The sequence below is a fragment of the Rhipicephalus microplus genome, chromosome 7 (genome assembly GCF_043290135.1).
Source record: "Rhipicephalus microplus isolate Deutch F79 chromosome 7, USDA_Rmic, whole genome shotgun sequence".
In the NCBI taxonomy this organism is placed as follows: domain Eukaryota; kingdom Metazoa; phylum Arthropoda; class Arachnida; order Ixodida; family Ixodidae; genus Rhipicephalus; species Rhipicephalus microplus.
This window is the reverse complement of record NC_134706.1, coordinates 67,474,594-67,484,275: the sequence shown is the minus strand read 5'-3', so window position 1 is coordinate 67,484,275 and position 9,682 is coordinate 67,474,594.

Here is a 9,682-nt window from a genome sequence, read left to right as displayed (position 1 = left end):
TTTTGTGTACCACTGCCAAATCAGTACTACTGTTAATGTTGCCTTTCAGCATAGTTTTCGGTTGCATCCCCAGACGGCATCACCATTCGAAAAGTAGGCTTCCGATTCGCTTGACTTAACCAGAAAGACGTTCGACTAAATTATGACAGCTGTGTAGCAGCTCTGCTGAAACTCAGTGGAAAGGGAGCCAACCCTAGAACCTCCCAGTTAAAATCATTTATTAAGGCATGCTTTCGAAATGTTTTGTATGTATCCTAGCCTTTGCATGTCAACCACCTAGTTTTGCTGATGTTCTTTTTTTTTTGCTGCATACAAGTGAAGTCTGCTGTCAATACTTTCCCCTTATCTTACCATTCTGTCTTGTGGTTCCCCAGGCAGCCATTAAGGAGACTCGCTAGAAAAATCATTCCACTTTTGTTGGCTGTCTCTAGTATCCAGCTGATGAAAGTTGAAAGAGTCGGAAACTTCTTGTAGCCTTTTAAAAACGATAGTCTTTCATGGGATATTTGAACGCAGAAGCTTTGGTCTGTCTGCCTGTCTGTCTGTCTATGTATGTCTTTCTGCGACACGATTCAGCCATCTGGCCAAAGTTTAAGAACTTGCTGAACGCTCAGTCATTTCGAACTGGTGGCTGCATTCATACTTGTGAACATTGTTGATCAAACAGTAAATATTACGCATATCTGAGGTGCAGCATCAGTACGTTAGTATTAGGTAGTGTGTTTGTTTACTAATATATACATAGATACGCAATTATAAAGACCTTAGTGTTTCTTATGCTGCGCTCAAAATGCGAGGCTATGCTCGAAAAAGCCCCCTGCCAACGATATGGTACTGCCACCTGGCGAGACAGAAATGGTACGAGAACAGCATCATTGGCGGCCGCGGATGAGACCAGGACTCATGTAGTACGACCGGCAGAAGATTATCGTGCAACGACGACATTTGCAGCAAGGCATGCAGATACGCGGGCAATTTTTGTTCTTGACATGTTTTTCATGAATGCTAGGTGCATTGTACACAATTGCTTTGTCATCTTTTGTTTCCCTCTTTTTAGTTTAGTAAATAGTATGTGACTTGCCTGTTGTTTATTTAATCTCCCTGCCCACCACGCTCTTGCTAAGATACAAATACCATATTTACTCAGGTAATGAACGCACTCGCATAATAAATGCATCCCCAACTTCAGTCGTCAAAATTGTTTTTCTTTTCCCCGCGTATTAAACACACCCCCTAGATTCATCCGCTGCAGTCTCGCTAACCGACACCTGGCGTGTCCTTGCCTGTTGGACCTCTTCCGTTTTTTATTATTATGCCGACCCCCCTTGGCTACCTCGGCTCGCTCGCTCCTTCCCTTTGCCTGCTGCCGCGCGCCGTATAATATTTATTTTTGTCTGTGCGTGGCACGTACCCTGTCTTTTTTAAATGTTTGTGCGCCACAGCGGGGGTTCATGAATGATGCGAGTGTAGAAACAGTAAAGCTTACGAGCACATAGCGATCGAAGGTCACGAAACTTGTCACGCTAATTAATGGCCGCTTCCTGCAAATATGAAACCTCAAGGCCCAACCACTTACACGCAGTTTTCGAGCAATGACGACAAGATTTGTTGGCGCTATGGCTGTCACAAAGGGCAATTCATCATCGTTGTGTCACAGGTTTCTGGAAAACCAGAAAGAAAATGCTTGTCACCCTGAAAAGATCATGACCATTTCTGCAATATGGTCCCCGATTCCGGCTTCGTCTGCAAGCGAGGCGGCCGCTGTATTTTGTCGTTAATCTTGTTATCGATGGTTTATTTTCATGCTGCGGTGGTAGCTTTGGTTGCTTGCTACAATGTCAATGGCATCGTCACGGTCGTCGTGCGAGGTTGTCTCGAAGTTGGCAAACAGTGTTGTGGTGTAGTAGCGCATGCTTCTAGGCACTCTTAGAGAATCCAGTAGATACCATTGTTGCGGATAAACAATTGCGAGAAAAGATAGCCGTGAAACGCTTTTTTTGGCGTGCACGGGCGGCGTGGAAACAGCTTGGAGAAGATAGTGCCTTCAACAACCCAAGATGAGTGGAGTGCAACAAAGAAGCTGAGTGACCTAACTTTCTTTCCCTCAGTGTGGTAACGGCTCTGCACAATCTTAAACAACAAAAAACCCTGTCCTCGTCTCGCTTTACTCCACTTTATGCACACTCTACACACTCAAACAACATGTTGTAGTGTGCTGGGTGCCAGGGCACCGTGAGATCCAAGGCAACGTGATGGCGGATCAGCTTGCTGCATCCGTCCACGAAAGCACTGCCACTACTCTCATATCATTCCCAGCCCTTGATCTTAAGCCATTTCTCAAATGAAAGCTCAAGGACTATTGGCAGAGCAAGTGGGATAGACACACACAAAACAAACTACACGCTATTAAGCCACATCTTGACCATTGGCCGCCAGTATCAAAATCACGTCACACAGAGGTAACACTAACGAGGCTCAAGATAGGACACACATACACGACACACTCACATCTTTTGTCTGGTGGCGATCCACCATTGTGTGACAGATGTGGTGAAGCACTAACAGTTCTTCACATTTTAATCCAGTGCAAACAATTAGACACTCAAAGAAAACAACACTTTTCATTACCCTACCGACAACATGTACCTTTACACCCTGCAATGTTCGTCGGTAGGGAACCACTGTTCACTCATGAAACGGTCCTAGCTTTTTTAAGAGATGTTCACTTTTATCATGTCATATACCCAGGCAATTTGTAGCGCGACCTCTTAATAGAGGTTGCTGCTGCAGTGACTACACTTAAAACCACTTGCCTCGCAGCCCTTGGACACAAGGGCGCTGATGAGGCACTTGTGCTAGTGCAAAATATTTTTACACATTTTTATTATCAAAACCTTTGGCGCCCTTTTTCACTATGCACATCACGCCACTGTCATGACTTTAATACTTATGTTTTTACCCGCATTATCGCGAGGAATTTTAAGGCCCCTATACAGCCACGCAACATATCATTGTCCACATCTCTACTCATTGAAATGGCGCTCTTTGGCCATCAATTGGCACTTGCGCCATAAAGTGCCACACATCATCATCTTCGCATTATCGACGATGCTGTCACGTTACCACCCCGTACAACTGTTGTGGTTCAGGTGGCGTGGGACGGAGTGATGCACGGTGAAGCAGTCGTAGAAAGCAATCAATCGCTTTTTCTTTCTCAGGGTGTCTGCGTAGCGAGAAGCCTTGTTGACCTTCGTGATGATCACTGCAACGTTTTTGTCACAAACTTCAGCTACGAGCATTGGCACCTTTTTCCTGGAACTGTCATCGCCTACGCCGACCCAGTCGCCAATGTCAACGAGTGTTTTGCTTCCGAGACCATCGGCACTGCTGAAGCGCCTTTCCGCAGCGTGGAGATCAATCCAACGCTTTCTGAAGCAAACAAGCAGCGTTTGAGCGAGCTTTTGTTGGAATTCCACGCATGCTTTGCACGTTCTTTGAAAATACGTCAAACACCGATTACGAAACACCGTATTATCACCTACGACGACGCGCATCCCATACGGCAGCTGCCTTAACGTGTTTCACCAACGGAACGGCACACGATTCAAACGCAGGTTGAAGAAATGCTTCAGGATGGCATGATACAGCCTTTAAGCAACCCTTAGTCATCACCAGTCGTTCTTGTGAAAAAGAAAGATGGCACGCTTCGCTTTTGTGTCGACTACAGGAAGTTGAACAATGTCACAAAGAAAGACGTGTACCCGTTGCCCAGAGTGGATGATTCTCTGGACAGACTTCGCCGCGCGAAGTATTTTTCGTCCGTAGACTTGAAGAGTGGTTATTGGCTAATAGAGGTCGATGAACGTGACCGGGAAAAGACCGCTTTTGTAACACCGGATGGCCTTTATGAATTCGAAGTGCTCCCTTTCGGCCTCTGTTCCGCTCCAGCCACATTCCAGCGAATGATCGACATTGTCCTGGCAGACCTCAAGTGGAAAGGCTGTCTCGTTTACCTCGATGACGTCGTTGTGTTTTCAGAAACTTTTGACAAGCATCTTCGTCGCCTTCGGAAAGTGCTCGAAGCCATTATATCGGCCAATCTCACACTCAAGTCTGAGGAATGTCATTTCGTCTATTAAGAATCAAAGTTTCTTGGTCACGTCGTCAGCGCCGTTGGTGTTCGGCCTGATCATGACAAAACTGCTGCCGTCGCCACTTCTTCAACTCCAACTGACAAGAAAAGTCTTAGGCGATTTTTTGGTCTGTGCGCACATTACCGGCGCTTTATTGAAAATTTCTCCAACATCGCGGAGCCACTATTACGCCTCACGCGTGATGACACACCATATGTCTGTACTGACGAACAGCAGACTGCCTTTGCGGAACTACAGCACCGGCTCTCTTCCCCTCCCGTGCTAGGCCATTTCGATGAAGATGCTGACACAGAAGTACGCACTGATCCCAGCAATATTGGTTTTGGAGCTATATTGGTACAACGTTAAGACGGCATTGAACGGATAATAGCCTACGCAAATCGCACACTGTCTCGTTCAGAATCTAACTATTCTACATCAGAGAAAGAATGTCTTGCGGTCATTTGGGCAATTACAAAGTTTAGGCCATATCTCTACAGAATACCATTTAAAGTGGTGACTGATCATCATGCTTTGCGCTGGTTGACCAATCTGCGAGTCCCTTCAGGACGATTAGCACGCTGGAGTGTGCGCCTACAGGAATTTGATGTCATTATCGTGTACAAGTCAGGCAAACAGCACGAAGATGCCGACACGCTATCACGAGCACCTCTTCAATCCGCCAGTACAAGCGCAGAAGAGGACGGTGCCTTCATGGAAATGCTGAGCGGGCCGGATCTGAAGTCTCAGCAATGAAATGTCGCCGATCTAAGAATAATTATAGATCACTTAGAAGGTGGCACCACGCCCATTCCTCGTCCGATGTCACGAACGTTGTCATCATTTTGCCTACGAAATGGCGTCTTATACAGAAAGAACACTGGTGCTGGTGACAGATCGAATCTTCTCGTCGTACCTGAAGCCCTCCGCGATGTCTTATTAGCTTGCCATGACGAGCCCACATCCGGCCATCTGGGCTACTCGAGAACTATGGATCGGGTGCGACAGCACTACTACTGGTCTAAAATGTATGCCTGTGTCAAACGCTACGTGAAGGGATGCCGTGAATGCCAGGGTCGCAAGACACCACCGTTAAAGCCTGCAGGCCATCTACAACCGATCGATCAACCCCCTACACCGTTTGATCAAGTGGGAATGGACCTCCTAGGTCTGTTTCTTTTGTCTTCTTCCGGAAACAAATGAACAAATGTCGCAACCGATTGTTTGACGCGTTACACTGAGACGAAGGCATTGCCACGAGGAACCGCAGCTAAAGTTGCCAATTTTTTATGCATCAAATTGTGCTACGGCATGGCGCCCTGTCATATGTCATCACTGATCGAGGGACATCATTCACAGCGAAGCTCTTGGATGATATCTTTAGATTGAGTTATACAACCCATCGAAAGACTACTGCGTATTACCCTCAGAGTACTGTTTTAACAGAAAGGCTAAACAAAACGCTAGCCGACATGATCTCTATGTACGTGGATGTGCAACACAAAACGTGGGACGACATCCTGCCGTACGTAACATTTGCGTACAACACTGCAACGCAGGAAACTACATGCTTCCCGTCATTTCGGCTCCTTTATGGTCGAGATGTCCGAACTATGCTAGACGCCATGATCCCGTATGAAGACATCGACGACCTCGACCAATTAGCCCCCGACATCAATGAGTACATTCAGCATGCTGAGGAAGCACGTCAACTGGCCCGTGTGCACATAGGAACTCAACAGTGCGCAGATTCACAGTGGTACAACATCCGTCATCGAGAAGTTAATTATGAACCTGGTGACCAAGCTTGGGTTTGGACACTGATTAGGTGGCGAGGTCTTAGTGAGAAACTCTTGAGGAAGTACGGTGGACCTTACAAAGTACTCAGACGTGTGAGCGACGTCAACTACGAAGTGTTTCCAGACGGAGGCTCACCATCATCCCATCGCAGGTTACCACGCCCAGAGACTGTACACGTCGTCCGCCTAAAACCATACTTTACGCGGTGATGCGAATTTTCTTCGTTTGCCAGTGAACTCTTTATGTGAAAAGTGAATGCCGTTTATTTCCGATTGCCGGTCCCAGGACGCATTTTCTGTCGTGTGCTACTTTGTTGAATGTTTGTGTTGCCTACTTTGACCCACTACTGTGCACACTTTTCTTCAGCATCAGGACGATGCTCTCTTGGGAAAAGGAGTAATGCCACCTTGTGTTCTGTGCCAGCGAACAGTGAGCCAGTTCTGTGCCAGTGAACGAAGAAGACGAAGACGAGCAACCCGTGCCAGTGGAGACGTCCTTCTTTGTGTCTCAGATTTTGACAGTGGCGTCTCGATCCTTGTACGTTTCTTCGTGCTCCTAGCGCGTGACAATACATAGAAGACCAACCAAAAGTGCCTAGATAGTTTCGTTTATGCGGCTTTTCTGATTAACCGAGTTTCGTTTAATAGGAGTTAACTGTATTGCACCCTGACATCGCAGAACAGTGTGACCTTCTTTTGACATGCAAAATATTGTGATGTGTCCGCAGTCTTTTAGCCCTGTGGTTTTGTTGATGTACATTCAGCTGTTTGAAATGTTTCGGTCGGTGAAAATTAAAGCTATAATAATATCTAGGGTTTAACATCCCAAAACTGCTGATGCTATTCACACTGGCACGTGAAGCCATCGGAATCGACACTGGAGCCGGACGTCACACAAGTGTTAGTTTTGGTAGGTGCATCATGTGAACATTGGCTGTAGTGTCAAAACGACATATCTCGTCAGTGTTTACCGAGTTTCATGCTTGCTCAGGGTCTTCTCTATGTATAGGAGATCAATCAGCATGGCAGAACAAACTCGCCCTAAATGCGCCACGGAGGTTATAGCGCTCAACTACTGATTCACAGGTCGTGGGATTGAATCCCAGCTGCGGTGAGCACATTTTCGATAGATGCGCAAATGCTCGAGAACCGTGTGCTTAGATTTGGGTGTGTGTTAAAGCATCAGGTGGTCGAAATATTCGGAGCCCTCAACTACAGTGTCTCCATAATCATATGAGGAGTCTTTTTTCAAAATAGGCTCAATCCAGAACCAAAACTATCTCAAATAAGGCTATATTGGCACGCGCATACTCTAAGATTTCTTCTAAAATAGTATTAATAATATTAATTTGTAACATTGTTACTGTTTTAGAGCAAAGCTGGTACTATGTGTGTACCAATACAGCTTTATTTGAGTTTCTTTCGATTCTGGATTCTGAAACCACCATATGAGGAGACAAAAGGCTCCTCATTTGGTGGTTTTGGAATGTTAAACAGCATTATTATTCATATATTATTATTATTATTATTATTATTATTATTATTATTATTATTATTATTATTATTATTATTATTATTATTATTATTATTATTATTATTATTATTATTATTATTATTATTATTATTATTATTATTATTATTATTACTATTATTAAGCAAACTCGTCGTTTGAAATTGGTGTCAGTAGCCCTGTAAATTGGACTTCACTTGCGAACGTTATTTCTTAAGCATGTTGAGTGGATTCAGAGCGATACAATGAAGATAGAGGTGAAAAAGGGAGACAAACAAAATTGCTGGTCTCATATGTAACTTTTTATTAGCATAGAAACACATATTCTAAAGCAAAACCTATAAACACATGTACACATATTTTAAAGCACAACCTTGAATCATGTGTTTACGTGATTATACACTAAAACCTCATTATAACAGTCATACCTGCCCAAAAAATATTTCATTATATCAGAAAATTCATTGTAAACATATATTCACCCTGTATCTATGACGGAGATGTCCTTCATTCACTTCAACATTACCAATACTTGTTCATAACCTGGTTCGCTATATCGAAGTTTGAGTGTAGTTTGGGCTTTGAAATAAGTGTTTCAGTGCAAATAAAGGTAGTTGTGAGACCAGCTTGCTGTTTCTCTCCTTTCTGTTCTTCTTGTCTTCATTATATCACGCTGTGTCCACTCAACATGTTTAATAGCATCGAACTCGCCCAAATGTCAGTTATTTTGCAACCTTATGTGTGACTGCAGCTGACCGTGCGGTCTCAAGACTTGGTGGCTTGGGCCTTCTTGTGCCTGTCTAAGACGGGCAAACTGTGCAACAGCTGCCAGGTGCAAGGAGCGCCGTTGGCCGTCATGGAACGGTGAGTGCTGGAGCTCACCGCCATCATCAAGCATTCAGGGTGAGTCGGCTGAGGATTTGCACTCTGTGTCAAGTTTAGGTATGGCAGATCTGCGAAAACCGGGATCATTGAAAGGACTTCAAAGGCTTAATTGCAACAGAAAAGGCAACAGGTAATACAGTCTTTAACATTTTGATCCATTTTCAGAACCTGAAAATACGTCGATGAAGTCTAAAACATTCGTTGGCACCACCAGAAACCGCCGCTGTTCAGCAAGCCTGGACACCGCCATTGCTCGACAGGGATGACAATGAGCCTGTGCTGCTTTTGCCACCGGCTTGCTATTGAGCCGCAGACGATCCAAAGCTGAAGCTAAGTTGCTCAGTTTATGGTTTTTCTCACGCAGCTGCTGGGTGCATGTGCGGAACAATGCCTTTTCCGATTCCGATGCTTATCATTTTGTTCGTGCTTGGCCTGTGAGGTAACTAATCAGAGCGGCTGTTTGTCCACATTATCAACAAAATCAGCTATCCGCGAATGGTGTATGATAAGAATGGCATAGAATAAGGCAAAAGTCACCACTCCACTATACCCCGTCTCCGTCTCGGCATTGTCGGATATGCTCTGACGGTGGACAGCTGCTGGTGTTAATGTGTTAATGCAACTGTTTGGTTCATTCACGAAAGCAGTTGTAAGCGTTGTTTCAGCGCGCTTTTCACCATGGTCTTGCTCTGTATTATCTCGTGACGCTGCTGGAAAAGAATAGGAAGCAGCGGACACTTTTTGAATGTTCAGAATAAAGGTTTTTTGTTTGCTAGCTCCTATCAGCTTTATATTTTTTTGTTCCACTGCAATTAAATTTTCACTTCAACGAAACTTTTTCCGCGCCCCGTCAGTTTTCTTATAGCGGAGTTTGACTGTGTACCCTATAAAGTGAACGGGGGATGACTGCCACATAAGCTGACTGGTAGAGCATCGGACGTGTTATTCGCAGGTTCGGATCCTGCCGGTGGCAAGTTATCTTTTTCGTCCACTTTTATTTCTTCACATTTACCTTACTAGTACTCCTGATATATCCCCTATATTTTTCTGGACATCGTTGTCTGTTAGTTCTCTTTATTATTGTGCCCAACAAAGAAAAAAAAGAAGAAAACAAGCCCTTGGACATACATGTCTTTCCTTCAACAGCACCTGAAACTGCTGAGACTGTCCATTTAGTGGACGTGTGCACTTCCACCGAAAGTCATCGGAGCACATTTAGTTTCTGCAGAAAGTAGCAAGCCGTGAATACATGCTGGTGTGTTAAACAGACGTGTGGATTAAATCTCACTGGAGATCTGTCATGATCACAGAATCAGAGCTATTGAATGATCTCCAAGAATGCATCTCGCGTTTGC